We start from the raw sequence: 15363 nt of genomic DNA, 5'->3' as shown, positions 1-15363 counted from the left end.
CCAGGGGATCTTCCCAATCCTGGGATAGAACCCACATCACCTGTGGCTCCTGCTTGGCAGCAGATTCTTTTATCTCTGAGCCACTTGAGAAGCCCACCCAAAACTACACAATGCATCTTACTTAATTCATGAATATCTTTATAAGGAGCATCATTTTTAGTACTGTAGTTTTAAAATTCATTTTAATAACATGTTACATGTCTTTTAACAACATTTATTAATAGAATGCAGTATTATAATAAGCATTCCTGTTGACTGAAATTTAGTACACTTATTTGGATTTTTGTAGCAATCATATATATTGGAAATATAAATGTTTTCCAACTTTTAAGAAGGCAAAAGCTTTCATATAAGGAACCCCATCTGTAAACCTCAAATATTTGCTTATCTATTGATTTGAGAAACTGATATTCAGTATAAAAAAATTAGTTGCTGTTCTTATAACCAAGTACATGGCTGTGAGGAAAGGCAGCAAATATCCTTTTTTTTTTTTCCACAAGATAAGTGGATTGTCAAGGAAAGTTGGAATTCAAAACAACATATTCTTTTGATAAAACTTGCAAACCTTGTTCAAAGTCAAGAGCAGGAAAGAGACCCCTTGTCTCCATGAAAATAATGTAAAATAATTTGCTGCTGTGTTTTTGTTTGCTTGTTGTATTTAACCTTGTGTTATTAAGGGAATTAAAATTGCAAAACTACAGGGTTGAAGCTAAGGTTTTAGGTTTTAGGGCATTTCAAAAAATCTATTTGCGATAGGGTTCTGAATCCAAATATTTTTTCCTCTGTGATTGTTTTCCTTAAATTTCTCACTACAGAAGAACCTGAAAAAAAAAAAAATGTGAACAAGAGGGTACAATATGTGCATGCATGCATGCTAAGTTGCTTCAGTCATATCCAGCTCTTCGTGACCCCATGGACTGTAGCCCACCAGGCTGCTCTGTCAATGGGATTCTCCAGGCAACAAACTGGAGTGGGCCTTCTCCCAACCCAAATCCATGTCTCTCAAGTCTCCTGCATCAGCAGGTGGGTCCTTTACCACTAGCGCCACCTGCATACATATACAGTATGTGAGTCCTGATACTTTCCTTCCTCAGCTAGTGGGCTCACTAATAAAGCTGCATTTGCTGGAGACAGAGGTTGCATAGTTACAACAAGGCAGACTCATGGTCATTTTAAAACTCAACATTTTGTGCATCTTTATCCATGCAAAGTGTTAAAGTATTTCAATTAAATACTTTGGTGGGGAACTGTAAAAACCAATTTAGAAACCTAAATTGAAGATGTCTCCTTTGTTATTCAACATGTAACGTATTAGAACACACTTTTCTTTCCATAAAGAATTGATTTTTAATCAAATACTGAACATTTGTAGGGCTTTTATTTAAGCTAGCAAAGTAATTCCATTATTCTAATTGTATCCTACCTGCTTGAATTAATGAACCTAATTTCAAACCTTTTAATATATTTTAGTGCACATGTATTCATTTATGGTTAAATTATATGTATACAACTGAGTGATATTTTTAGAAGTCTTCTGATAATGATTTCTTCAAGGAAGGTATTAAAACTAGACAATAAATGTCATTTTGTATATTATTTGTGTTTACTTTTTATAACAACAGATGTAATTTATCACCCTGTGTTGACTTATTTGTCAAAATAATCTCTATTTCTAAATTATTTTTCTTTTGATTTAAGCAATTTGCCTTCAGTTTGCATGAATTAAATTGTATGAATAGAATTAAGAATACATACTCAAACCATTAGATTAAATATTTTGTATCAAAACTTATTTTTTATTATGGTAGTTATATTATCTTCTTACCTCAAAATGATCTACATATGGAATTGTATGTATACATTACTGCTGGATTTATTTTAATTTGGTAACAGATATTCATACTAAGGTTATGATTATTTATTAGCTCATTCTTTGTCTTTGTGGTTACATTTTTCTGATATCACTTTTCTCCTGAACATAAATTAAAGAACTTTCAGAACATATGTTAGAAGGTGAAAAATACTATTTCTAAGTGTAAAACATTTTTAATTTCAGATTTATTTGTGTAAAGGGTTAAGGTTATGTGAATGTCATCTCTTTATGAAGTACTACACTCTAGTTTTATTACTAATTCCCCTCTTCATCAAATCAAACACTGCATATGGTTATAACATTGATTTCCTAATTTTATGAAAATTACTCTACCAACAGCTGGTCTCTTGAACAAATGAATATGTCAATGACTGATTACAGATTAATGATATAGCTATTTTTCAAAGGTGTAGCATTTCACATTCAAATTTAGCCTCTTAGTAGTTTAGAATGCGTATTTAAAAGGAACACTCTCTAACTTATGCATTTAAATACTTTTATTGATATGAAATTGAATGTGTTTGAAGGCAGAGCATAAGCACTTTGGGAGGAAAAAAGGACTGAAAGAATTTAAATTTAGGATTATTGAAAAGCACATCTGCTTTGAATGTGATGATTTATCAAGATCAGCAGGAAGCAACTGCTAATCAAATTTGCCTGAAGACATCAGACAATATTCTATTATCAGACAAGCTTATTTAAGGTCATTTTTAAAATGTTTATTCAACTTGTAAAAATTTTAAAGTTGAATTAAAAATCAGAAAGTGCTCTGAAATTCTCCTTGCCAAGCATATTCTGAAAAACTTGTGTCATCAATGCATTTTAAATGATATGGGCTGCTAATCATAGCAATAGTTTTCTTACCCTTTGGGGACCTACAATAATTTCTGAAAATGAGTACTGTTTTTTTTTGTTGTTGTTTTCATTTTTACCATTTTACTTTTTGGCCTATCAGCTATTGTCATAAATGATTTAAGTATATACTTGAAAAATATATTTTATATTGGGTCTCTAGTCCATGGTTAGGTAAGCAATAACAAAGGTAATGGGATAAAATTAACAAATAAACCTAGTCTTCATATTAATACATTGAACATACCACTGTGATGCTTCCTAGTTTTGAAGAATTTTGCTTTCTTATATCACTATGATTGACATATTGAAAGATGAATTTCACTTGAAATTCATATTGCGTGTCATTCGGTTTGGAGAAAACTTTTACTGATATTAAGACACAATGCATTGAATGCACATAGATAAATAAAAGTCCTCCAGAACTGAAAAGTCTGCTGAAAAATGCAAGTAGTTGAAGGTGCTTCAATGAAAGCTACATTTTCACAAAATTACATTTAAAATCCTATAGATTTTTAAATCGCCATTTAAGTAAACCTGTAAGTTTTAGTTACTGGAACATGAGTTTATTTTGTCACATAAGTGAAAGTCACTCGGTTGTGTCTAACTCTTTGTGACCCCGTGGACTATACGGTCCTTGGAATTCTCCAGGCCAGAATACTGGAGTGGGTAGCCTTTCCCTTCTCCAGGGGATTGTCCCATCCAGGGATTGAACCCAGGTCTCCCGCATTGCAGGCAGATCCTTTACCAGCTAAACCACAAGGGAAGCCTTGTCACATAACTTTTCTACAATTTAATTCTAGCAATGGCAAAAATGTCAGCTGAGATCACAAGAGCATTTTAAGGAACTTAAAACAAACATATCAAAAACATAGTTATTAATGTCATCTTTTGTACAGAAGACAAATTCTTTTAAGTATATGTTACTGCAAATCTCAACAAACTGCCCAAGCTGATGAGTAACTCATACACTCACACATACAGGCACACACTCAAATTTAATCAATTTATCTGTGAGTTTTTAGGTACATGTGCAGCAAATAAGCTCCATAACCCAAGCTTGAAACTCTGCTGTTGTTCTAAAATAGTGTCTAAAGGAGGTGCGAAGAGCCAACTCATTTGAAAAGACCCTGATGCTGAGAAAGATTGAGAGCAGGAGGTGAAGCAGGTGACAGAGGATGAGATGATTGGATGGTACCACCTACTCAATAGATATGAGTTTGAGCAAACTCCAGGAGATAGTGAAGCACAGCAAAGCTAGCATGCAATAGTCCATGGGGTTGCAAAAAGTTGGACATGACTTGGTGACTGAGCATCAACAAATGAGGTGATTGAGGAAAAGGGAACATACTTCATCCAAGGTCGCATGATAACTAAGTGGTGGAACCACTTACACAAATTATACAAATATAACTTAAAGACAAATTTAAATGCTTAGAAATGAGTTTTTAACTCTCTACTTGAGGACTTTCCAAGGGTATTATTTTTGAAAGACACTGTTTTAATCAGTTCAGACTATTATTAAAAAATATGTCAACTGAGTGGGCTATGAACAACCAAAATTCATTTCTCACATTTTCTTGAGACTGGAAACTGGATATCAAGATGACAACATGGTCAGATTCTGGTGAGGACCCTGTTTCAGGACGCAGATCGTTGATTCTTGTAAACTCACATGATAGAGAGAAGAGAAGGAAGCTCTCTCCTGACTCTTACAAGGGCACTAATCCCATTCATGAAGGCTTCACCCTCATTACCTTATCCAATCCTGGTTACCTCCCTAAGGTCCCACCTCCTAATTCCTATCACATGGCAGGTAGAGTTACAACACAGGAATTTTCAGGGGGACACAAACATTCAGTCTGTAACAGTTCCTGTTCTATGCACTAAAAGCAATGAAAGAACACTGAAGGAAACTATTGATTTTAATTATACTTTTCTTATAAAATTAGATCTAGGAAACCTATAATTAATATGAATCAAATATTAGAATTAAAGCATAAGCCCTCACATAAAATAATACCTTGAGCACAAAATTTAAAAATACTTATTTGCATTTGCCTGTCTAATCAAGGCTATGATTTTTCCAGTAGTCATGTATGGATGCGAAAGTTGGATGGTGAAGAAAGCTGAGCACCAAAGAATTGATGCTTTTGAACTGTGGTGTTGGAGAACTCTTGAGAGTCCCTTGGACTGCAAGGAGATACAACTAGTCATTCCTAAAGGAGATCAGTCCTGGGTGTTCATTGGAAGGACTGAAGCTGAAACTCCAGTACTTTGGACACCTCATGTGAGGAGTTGACTCATTGGAAAAGACCCTGATGCTGGGAAGGATTGGGGCAGAAGGAGAAGGGGACGACAGAGGATGAGATGGCTGGATGGCATCACCGACTTGATGGACATGGGTTTGGGTAGACTCTGGGAGTTGGTGATGGACAGGGAGGCCTGGCATGCTGCAGTTCATGGGGTCACAAAGAGTTGGACGTAACTGAGTGACTGAACTGAACTGACTGAACTGAACTAAAAACATAACATGCTTATATTTTGGGCTATAGAACTTAGATTACATTTTTATAATTTTTCAGTTATCTTAATATATTTTAGAAAGCCAGAAAAAATTACTTGCAAATATATGGAGAAAGTCATTTATTTTAATTATTAAAATTATTTTCTATGCACAGGTGGTATTAATATTTTTAATTTACTATCTCCCACTTAGACTAGAAATAGACATAAAAACTTGCATTAAATGCACAGCTGTGCTTAATGCTTTCTAATTATGTTTTTATCATTTTTACTCTTTGTATTTATGCAAATACAATTAATTATATTGACTAAACCAATGATATACAATAATTCTTAACTTAGCATCCTAAATAAAACATGCATAGTATTTATAAAATTAGTAATTATTGCAATTACCTTAGTAAGAAATATACTCAATAGTAGAAGATTCAAGAAGCTTGATACTCAAGGAAAAACAAATTTGGGATAATTTGGAGTGTAAAAGACACCTATATGGAATTACATAAATCTTTCAACTGGGCTACCAAATACAGTTTGCTTTAGAGCTGATAACAGAGGAGTTTGCTATGAAATAGTCTCCGATTCTTAATTCATTATTTTAGAGAAAAATTTTACTAATAAATATTAGGGAAAGTTACCCTCAAAACCTATTATCAAATAATTTCTTTTCTCATAGAAAACAACATGGTTCTAGAACTATACTTGTATTTCTTAAGGAGAACAGTGATAATTTCTCCAAGAACAGGATCAATATGAATCTTTATCATCATATGATCTATGCATAAGCTTTTTCAAATTTTAATAATACATTAGTAATAATTCCGTCACATTTTGAGATTTGCAAATTTTATTGAGACTCTTTTATATCATCCTCAATGTTATATCATTACTACTAGTCATTACTGCCTATGAGTGAGTGAGTGAAAGTGGCTCAGTCGTGTCTGACTCTTCTCCAGGCCAGAATACTGGGGTGGGTAGCCTTTCCTTTCTCCAGGGGAACTTCCTATAATATGTAAGTAACTATTAATAGTTCTTAAGCATGAACTGGTTAGGTATGGAAAATATTGTACTCTGAATTAAAACTACCCATAAATACATATGCATATAGCCTGTATTAATATTAAAATAATCATATTAATATTTTACAAAATTTTACTTTCCTCAGAAAACTTACACCTACACATTTTATTTAATGTGGATTTATATGTATAATTCATTCAGCAAAGGCATTCAACAAGCAGTTGTATAGGTATAGAAAGAAATTGTGTGAGGATGTAGAGGCCATGTATGTACTTTTTGTATTAACTACTCTTACTGCTTTAATTTCAATGTAAGAGCACCTTGTAAAAGTCACACGCCTTGCCTTTACCTGTTTCTTGCTTTCAATGTGTTCAGTCTTCTTTTACTTTTAAGTATAATGATAGCTGTAGTGTCATCATAGATACCTTTTTATCATATTAAGAGTTTCCATTTACTCCTAACTTTTGAGTACTTTTGTCATGAAAGGGTGTTTAAATTTTTTAGATGCTTTTTTCTGCATCTAGTGAGAGTATCATGAAGCTGTTTTTTTTTATTTATTTATTTTTTCAATTAATATGACCTGTAACACTTATTGCATCGCATTCCTGGCCTAACCCCCATCTTGTTATGGTATATAGCCTGGTAGGCTACAGTCAACGGGATCTCAAAGAGTCAGATACGACTGAGCAACTTCACTCGCTCACTCATAATAATTTTATACGCTGATGAATTGACCATTCAGGTATTTCGTGGTGAGCACAGCGTTAGCTGCCCTCACCCAGTATACCAGTAGGCAGGGAGTGCCTGTCAGGGCCCAGGCGGGCACCACCAGGGTGGCGAGCGGCTCAGTGCTCACCATCACTGCCCAGGGGCTCCTGCTCAGTCCCAGGGACATTATGAGATCCGAGTCAGCCAGAGGTGCTGGAATCTTCTGAGTCAGTGACTCAGGAGGGTCTGACTGACTGTTACAGCCCTCTTCATTTGAGATTTATAACCATTAAGTCACAAAATGGCAGCAGCCAAGGCAAGTCCTCAAGCAGCCTGTCCTCTTGTCCTGTGTGTCTGTCTCTGCTGTAACAAGGTGATTTTACATTTAAAGAAGAAAGAAAACTAGAATGGAAGGAAGGAAGGAAAGGGAAAAGAGTGAAAAAACTCTTTTTTTTTTTTTAACAGAATCCCATCTTTAATGTCATTTATTTTTTGAGGTTTAATCAGGCCCCCAAAGTGCTCCCATCAGCTGTCTTTATGCCTGGTTCTCTCTGTTAAAATCCTCGTTAGTTAAAGATTAGCGTGTTGCTCTCAAGTAGCTTCCAGCCTCCTCTTAATGTTTTACAACCATGATTTCCATTACTTTCAACAGCACCCTTATGCCTGAGCTTCTCCTCTCTTCTGTTCCAAATTCAGCCTGTCCCCTAGAGCGGAAAGTCACTCAGCTCTTTGATCTTACTGCCTTCCTCACTCCAAGGTCAATCTCCTGGACCACTGTTGTGGAGCTGGGATGTGGGCAAAGCCAGTGGCCCAACTGTCTCAGAATGGAACCTCTGCTTCACAAGCAAGACTCTGGACAGGGGCAGTAGCTCGTGATCCTCTCAGCTTGCCTCTAGAGCATAAAATCTCTACCTTATGAATAATGTTTCAGCTTCAAACACTGAAGCTAAAGCTCTGATAATTTGGCCACCCGATGTGAAGAGTCGACCCACTGAAAAAGGAGAAGGAGGCGGCAGAGGATGAGATGGTTAGAGAACATCACTGATTCAGTGGACATGAGTTCGAGAAATCTCTGGGAGAGAGTGGAGGACAGAGGAATGTGGCATGCTGCAGTCCACGGGGTCACAAAGAGTGGGGCATGACTTAGCAACTGAACAACAACAAATGGATAGTGTTAAGTAGGAATGTTAGGAGCAGGTATTCTGCGACGGCAGAACCTGGAACAGAACATCCTCCTTAGGAATCAGAAACAGATGGGGAAAGGCAGTTTCAGCTCTCTCCCCTTTGTTGCCTGTAATACAACTCCTATAGACTGGAGGTGGGGAGCACAGGAAAAGCTCACGCTCACGTCCTGCATGTCCAGGAGCGATACTGTTCACTGGGCTGGGATCCAGAGGGACAGAGAACCCAGGCCACACCCACCTGTAGTGATGCCATCAGATGGAGCTGGCTGGATTTGGGCAGCATTGTGGCTCAAGTGCCACAGTCTCTGGGTATTCTGATCAGTATTTAGTCCATTTCTTTTTTTTGTCAATACATTTTTTATTCACTCGTTGTATGTCTTTAGGGCAATATTCAGAGGTTTTAAAGTTTGCTTTTTTAAAAAAGTAATTTTCACTGAGTATGAGTGTTTCTCTTCGGAAAGGATCCATTAGCATTTCAGATGCCAAAAGGCATTTTTTTTCCCAAAAATATATGCTACCATAAGGAATATAATTATCATCATTGTATTTTTTAATAATTATATGTGAAATATGTTCTGGGTAATGAGCTACTATTCTCAACAGTATATAATGATATTTTCTGTATATTAAATGATGAAACACATGAAGTTATCTAGCATAGGATTTGACGTGTAACTGATTCTTGATAAAGTTCTCCTCTTTTTGAACTGGGGGGCAATTTATGATTATGGATGATCTGGTATTCATCTAGCCTGCAATAAAGGGTCTTGCAAGAAGCTCTTAAGTTTTCTGTCTCATCAAAAGAAAACAGATGTTGCTAGGGAGATTTTCTGGAACTTACAATGTCTTATGTTTCATTTGCAAAGTTGTGAACTATATTTAGTTGTATATGTTTTCATATCAATAATTATTTCATGCTAATGTTTCCATATGGATATTCTTCTACCATCTGTTATTTATGCCTATAGAAGTATACCCAACTAGTACTTCTAAGACTATAGAGACTTCAAAGAACTCTGTAGGTGAAAGCAATAAAGCCTTTAACATCACAAGAGTGCCAGCCTCCTCCTAGGATCATCCTTATATTTGACCAAGCTTTATCAATACTATTTTTCCTGACCTCCAATATTTACTGCAATCTTACTCCCTTTTAGATATGTGCACTGATTTCAGTTTTTTCTGCTTTGCCCTTGGAACTTATTAAGTATGTAATTAAGATTTACCTTTTTGGCTTTTCTCCCTTTTACCTATTTATGAGATTTGATATTAATCCTGACATCCTAACCTGCCTTGAGCAGAAGTTAAAAAATTAAACTCATCCCTTTGCCAATTCCCTGAGCCAAATACCTCTTCCAAACTTTGAAAATTGTTACACACCAGAAGAATTTTGTATAGAATGTTTACCATTTGAATGAATTACTTGTAATTGCTAGAATTAGACATAGAGTTTAATACATAAACTGAACTATTATTGTTATCTTTAAAAGTGCAACAGGAGTTACAGGGGAGCTCTCCCTTGAAGGAAGGGTACCTGGGGTAGAGGTCAAGAAGTGGGGGATAAGCCAGACCTGAAAGGATTCCATTAAGAGAAGAGAATCCTGAGTGAATTAAAGAACATTAGTATAAGTGAAAGACTTAGAATCCATAAATCACTCCAGAGATACTTGAGGGCTAAAGGTTTATTGGTAGCAACACTGGAAGCTGATTTTTGAAAGGCAAGCTGAATTCAGACTGTGGAAGGTTTAGGTTTGAAAAACATAAGAACTCAACACTTAATGCTACTTCTGTTGCTCTGTTCTCCAGAATAAAGGAAGTTGATACATCAGGGAAATATCAGTGAATATTTTGAAATACAGAAAAAAGAGACATGGACAGAGCCACAAGTTAGGGATGTGAGTTGATAAGCAGTTAAATGGAAAGAAAGGAGATATCAGTGAGAAAAATCATGATGACAGGGACAACAGACCTTCAGATGGGAGAGAGAAGTGTCAAGTGTGACCAAAGCTTTAGAAAATAAAATAGGAAAACAAAGACAAAACCAGAGAGTAGTTGATCATGGGGATTTAAAGTTTATGTAATCAGTGTGTAACTGTTTATTGCTTCAAGGTAATATTCTGCATTACAACAAGACCTAAAATTTAAAGTAATAAGCAGAGAACATGGTATATTATATCCAGAGATAATAAAACTGCATAGCCTCAAGTGTCTGCTGTGAAATTTCCTTTATAAAACATTAATTATATGAATGTGTCACATTAAGCAGTTCTTGGAAAGAATTCTTATGTTCCACTCAGAAAGCTGGATTGATTTTTTTCTGCTCTTGAACCATGAAAATTTCATTAAAATATCACTTCTCGAGGATCTTACTTTCATGTGTAAGGGGTTATTTAATATTGCCTATCAATTCAGGTAACAATTATTTCCAGTGGGCGATCTGTTCTCAAGATATATGGAACAGATTAGAAAGTCCCTGTAGGTTGAATATTTATTTATGAACAGTTTAATTCATTAAATTTCTCCTAATATCTAGAGTCAGAAATGTTGCAGAAGTCAGAAAGATACGCTTTTCCATTCAAGACACATGATTTATCAAAATTGCTCAGTGTGAAAAAATATTGTAACTCCCCATATACTGTAAGTTTATACATTTGGCAAAATGTAATAGTGCTTGTGATTTAGCTGACTTGAAATTTATTAATTTTCATTACTGGAACTAATTATGGCCATTTCTACTTACTATTTCCCTCATTAGAAAGCTCTAGTGTATGTCATTGTCAATTAATGACTCATCTCTCACTACCTCATCTGTGTGTTATATTAACTTCATGAGTAGTGAAGGGTTTAAGCATGTAGGTAGTTTTCGTTATTATTATTAATTGTGGGTGGAAAAGCAACTAGAAGTGTAGCAAAATGATCTGCATCACACCCAGGTTTTCTCATGCCTGAGGCTTACATTTATGGAGGCACTTTTTAAGAGAAATAACATTTTATATGTATTTATAAAGATATAAATTCTTGAATATTGGAAAGGGCCTATGCAAGTGTGAGTTCCTAAGGTATGCATCATGTTAAATATGCTTCTAAAAATAATTGTCAATATAGTATTTAAAGGATGAATTCAATTCCATTGAAGGAAAAGCCTTTATAATGTGGCATACTAGAAAGTGTAGATGAACTAATGACTTCTTTTTTTTTAATTAAGCTTGTGGCTAAAAAGTGATATAACCTCATTCTTTGATTTTGTATTATCAAATCGGCATACAGAATGTGTATCAAAAATCAGAACTTTTCATCCTTAATACCTTGACTATAATATGTAACTAGTAATCAACCCAATGTCATATCAATATTTACCCCAGAAGAGAGAGAAAACCCATAACAACTGTAAAAGTAGATATTACCTCCATAGGGAACTATTTGTAACACATGTATTTGACAAAAGGCAGATATTAAAAACATACAGAATCTCTACAAAGTAATGAAAGACAGATAATGATAGACAAATGAGCAAATGATAGTTCACACAAATATACTAAATACAATCTGTAATGACAAAAAGCAGATCAGAAGTTATCAAAGGATGGGGGTGGGAGGAGGGAAAAAATTTAAAGGGACACAAGGAGACATCTGGGGTTGTTGGAAATGGTTGTTATGTTTGGTTTTGAAATGGTTTCAAGTGTATGCCAAAACTCGTCAAGTTATACACCCACCACACATGAGTCTATTGTCATTAATTATACCTAAATACATTTGTTACCCAAAAAAAGAAAGGATGGATGGGTGAAAGGAAGGTACAAAAGAAAGGGAAAGAGAAAGAAAGGAGAAGAGAAATAACCAAAATGGAGAGTAAATATCATACACTGCTGTTGGCTGAGAATACCTGTGTCTGCTCTGGAACAGTATCTCAGTAACTTTTATACTATCTCCTAAGGCTATAAATGAGCACATACCCTATGACCCTGCAATTCCATGCTTGGGTGCTTATTCAATAGAACTTCAAGCATCTATTCTGCAAGTAATAGTGTGCTAGAATTAGGCTTATCTTTTGTCTGAATTAGCTAATCTGTTATAAATAGTGTTGTTCATAATACAGCAAAACCTGAAAGTAATAATGTCCATCATTAGTAGAAAGACAAGTAAATTGTGAAATATCTATGTAATCAAATACTATATAGGAGAAAACAAGTTAGGTAATGCTTCTACAATATGGATTTTGATCACAAACATAAAATTAAGAGAAAGAAATCAGACAGAAAAGAAAATATACTGAATAATAATATTTACAAAAATTCAAAGACCAACAAAATTCTTCTTTAGAGATTGGTAATCGGGTCCCGTTTGTGGAGGAGGGAGGTGTCCTGACAAGCCTTCTGACGTCCTATCTGTGGGAAGGCCTCTTCCTTGGTTTCTTAGTGACCACAAACTTACCTTCATGGTCACTTATTTATGCCTTTTACTTCTCTTTATGTTGTTTAACAATAAAATTTAATTAAACAATCATCAATAAAGAGATGAAAGAAAGAGAAGATTCAAAAACTGCAACTTTTAGTTTGTTTTTGTTTCTTTCTTAAATAAGATAAACTAAAAAAAATGGTGATTGCACACAGATCAAAGGGACATTTAGATTAGTAGTTTAAGGTCATGTTCAGTTTAGTAAATATTAAAAATGAGGTTTGCTTAAGTGTAAATAGATACCTCAAAGAACTTGAATTCAGAAGTTTCTTAGAATGAAAAGCATTTATAAGCATTTAATAATGCATATGTATATTTTTGTTTTGCCTTTCACTGCAAAAGTAGTCACAATTGTTAAATTTGAGCTACAATATCTGCATTTAAACCACAAACATTTCACTTTCCTCATAATTGAAAATGAAGGGACTCTTTGAAAGAGAGAATGGAGAAAGACCTTTAAAAAATGAGTTTTTCTGAAAGAAAATGTCCTTAGCAGCAATTTGACTTAAAGTTATCATTTTCTTCTTATAAAAAATACATGAAAGCTGGCCACGGCATGTTCACAGATCCTGGAAAATGGCCCACATGGCTGGGTTTGCCTTTGTTTGAACAAACCATTCTTATATAAATGGTGCACAAAATGTGAGTGCTTAAAGTTTAAAAGGTAGAAATACACATTAGAATAATTTTGATTTTTTAAACTGAATTTGACAGAAAAAAAAATCTCTACCATATTTAAATAAAACATAGTTGTGGATCCTACAGTATAAGTTAGAATTATTTTTAGGATAATGTGTAGTTTTCTATTTTTTGAGACAATGTAAATATTGGTTAAATTTGATGACCTCCTTATACTTAAGAAACTATAAGTTCATAGGGTAGCAGAGTCCTACATGACTGAACTTATATACTTAGGAATGGGACAACTTCCCTTGTAGCTCAGTCTGTAAAGAATCTGCCTGCAGTGCAGGAGACCCAGGTTCGATCCTTGGGTCAGGAAGATCCCCTGGAGAAGGAAATGACAACCCACTCCAGTATCCTTGGCTGGAAAATCCCATGCACAGGGGAGACTGGTGGGCTTCAGTCCATGGGGTCGCAAAGAGTCAGGCATGACTGAGCGACTAAAATGCACATACCTAGGAATAAAGAAGACTTTAAAAATTAAATATATATATTGAATATATATATTTCAGATGAGATAGCCATACTGTTCTATTTGATAATGTAATAATATGATAATATTTCTGAAAACTAATGACAAGGAATAAAGAATAAATTGGGTGAAATTTCTATCTCATTAAAATTTCATGATTGCTTGAATATTAATTTGGAAGAACTACTGGATTGCTTGTAAATATGGTAATAATAAGGTAAAATATTCTTCATTTTAATTGATAAATAAAATATTTAATTTGAAAAATTAAATATTGACCAGGTTTGAGGGAGGATGCATGAAAAAAAATGCCTAATGTATTTGTTAAAGCTTTTGTATAATAAACGAGGGTCTTCCCAGGTGGCTCAGTGGTAAAGAATCTCCCTGCAGCACAGGAGTTCCAGGTTCCATCCCTGAGTCTGGAAGAGGAGCTCCTGGAGAGGGAAATGGCAACCCACTTCAGTATTCTTGCCTGGGAAATCCCGTTATCATAGGACCCTGGTGGGCTACAGTCCATGGGATCTCAAAAGAGGTCGACAGGACTTAGTAATTTAACAAGCAACATAACAAATAAGCTTCTGTGAAAAATCAAAATGCATAAAAAAATTAAACACACATACTGGGTGAACAACTGTTATACATGTCTCAGTAGCAGAATTAGCTTATAGGAGAAACTGTGAACAAGTAGATGGGGAAAGTTTTGAAGGACAAAGCAGAAAGGTCCTGGTTTCCTCAGGATGAATGTCTGGTTCTACTCTGTTTGGGAGCACTGTCAAATGTGCTAAGTTGGTTCTGTCATGTAGGACTCTGCTACCCTACGGACTGTAGCCTGCCATGCTCCTATGTCCTTGGAGTTTTCCAGGCAAGAATTGTGCAGTGGGTTGCCATTTCCTCCTCCAGGGGATCTTCCTGATCCCGGGATCAAACCTGTGTCTCTTTCTCTTACATCTCCTATATTGCCAGTTTGTTTGTTTGTTTTTAACCACTAATTCCACCTGGGAAGCTGTCAGCCAACTCTGAATCATAGGAACAAGAGAAGCCTAAACTGGGACTTGATGAGGAGAAGCTTGCAAATACAAAAGTCAGGGAGATTTTTGACACCACAGAGATCCATGTGAAGGGCAACTACATACCACTATTAAACTAGGAAACTAAGACTGAGAGAGTTACCCATTTATAATTATTCCAGACAAGCATAAGCCCAGACTGTCCTGGGCACAATTAAAGCCACATCACTGATGTTGAACTTGAGGGCAGATTGGCTTGATGGATAGTTTGGCAGAACTAGTGTAGCCAAGATGCTCTATGAAACCAAACAGTTTCAGGGAAAAAGGAAGTCTTTAAAAACAGTCAGTAAAATCACAGACACTAAACCAATGACATTACTGTATATGTTTGGAACATTATATATGCAACTGCTGTGATCTGTGGTCAGAGGAAAAATGCTGAAGTCCTCAGAGTATTTGTAAGTCCAAAATATATCACCAAAGACAGGTGAGCAACAATAGAAACAGTGACTTTTGACCACTGTTCCAGCATGTAACCAGTCACCAACAGGAAAATAAACAAAAATGAAGAAATTGCAAAAACACGTC

Source organism: Cervus canadensis, chromosome 13, assembly GCF_019320065.1.
Source record: "Cervus canadensis isolate Bull #8, Minnesota chromosome 13, ASM1932006v1, whole genome shotgun sequence".
In the NCBI taxonomy this organism is placed as follows: domain Eukaryota; kingdom Metazoa; phylum Chordata; class Mammalia; order Artiodactyla; family Cervidae; genus Cervus; species Cervus canadensis.
The sequence above is the reverse complement of the archived record's forward strand: the minus strand, read 5'-3'. Positions refer to the sequence as shown.